Source organism: Triticum dicoccoides, chromosome 5B, assembly GCF_002162155.2.
Source record: "Triticum dicoccoides isolate Atlit2015 ecotype Zavitan chromosome 5B, WEW_v2.0, whole genome shotgun sequence".
In the NCBI taxonomy this organism is placed as follows: Eukaryota; Viridiplantae; Streptophyta; class Magnoliopsida; order Poales; family Poaceae; genus Triticum; species Triticum dicoccoides.
The window spans coordinates 691,236,777-691,238,434 of NC_041389.1; positions in this window are offsets into that span (position 1 = coordinate 691,236,777).

The following is a 1,658-nucleotide window of genomic DNA, read 5'->3' on the forward strand; positions in this document are numbered from 1 at the left end:
CCCCCCGTGCATCGCCATTTTAGTTTTTAAAAAACAAAAGAAAATGATAAAAAATTCAAAAAATAAAATCCTTCGAGATGTAGTTATATTACTACATCTACTAGTTAGGAAAATTAAAAAACTTAGATTTGGACATGTTTTGCAAAAAAAGTGTTATGAAAAAGTAAAACGGCTATAACTTTTGCATACGATGTCGGGAAAAACGTATAATATATCAAAATGTTCAGCATGAAAATCCGCATCTGATTTTGACCGCGTATGGCCTGTTTGCAATTTTTTAGAATCCTCAAATTCCAAAAGGAAAAAAGATATGCTCAAATTTCAGTATTTTTTTATTTTGGTTAAATCTGGTCAAACTATGGTCAAACTACTTATTCAAGAAGTATTAGTGTTACTACATAATTATTCAAGAATATTAGTGTTACTAAATAATTATTCCAATTTTTTGAATTTTGGTCAAATCTGGTGAAACTATGGTCAAACTTATTCAAGAAATATTAGTGTTACTAAATAATTCAACAAATTTTAGAATGATAGTTTCAAAACTCAAACGGTGAAACGTGTGACCTAATGCTCAAGCTAAACTGCTAATGGTTAATAGGATTGATAGCTTATATTTGTTAGGAAAACAACAAGTGCAGACTTGGAAAGTAAGGGGAATAGAACTCCGAAGTTAAGCGTGCTCAGGCTAGGGGAGTGAGAGGATGGGTGACCAGCCGGGAAGTTAGACGATTTGGAATGAGTGATCCACACTTGAGCAGTTAAGAGGGGTGATTAGAGACTAAATCATCAAATAATTCAAAAAATTAAAAATAAAAAAAATCATTTTCCCCAAAAATTTCGAAAAAAATACCTTTAGTACCGGTTGGTAACACCAACCGGTACTAAAGGTCCCCCATACCATGGCGCGAGCTCACGCCACGTGGTGGGCCTTTAGTGGCGGTTCGTGCCGAACCAGTACTAAAGGGGGGGGCCTTTAGTCTCCACCCTTTAGTGTCGGTTGCAGAACCGGCACTAAAGGCCCTTACGAACCGGTAATAAAGCTCCATTTTCTACTAGTGACTAGAGGATGGATGCAGTGTTGATGATGAGCAAGAGGATGAGATTCATGGCAATGACATCGGTGACTTGGAAGCGTTTGTCAGGCAGCAGCACGTGGACCGTGAGATCCCCTATGGTCGTGCATATGCGTATGAATCGGATGATGAAGGTCCGGAGGAAGAACTGGACGTGGATGGATTCACGGAGAGAGAGAACCAGATACACACAAAGGTGACTGGTTTGGAAATAAGAACTCCATTGTTTCGTGATCTCAGGCTGGCCCACAAGGCGGTAGTTGATGGTGGCATGAGTAAGGCGATAGAGCCGAGACCTTGCCTGGAACCGGGCGAACCAAGGGACGAGGATGAAGACGAGAATGCTTACTTGAAGAAAGGGTTGAAGTTTGTGAGTTTGCGGGCCTTCAAAGTATGGCTAAGTGACTATGCTATTAGGAACCATAGACCATATCTTGTTGGGCACTTGGACCAAAAAGTGTGTTACTCCATCCATTGTGACAAAGAAGGATGCCCATGGGCAGTCCATGGAAGAAGAATTAAAACCGGGCAATGGTTGTTAACAAGTTGTGTGTGTACTCACTCGTGCAGGCCACCGTAAAA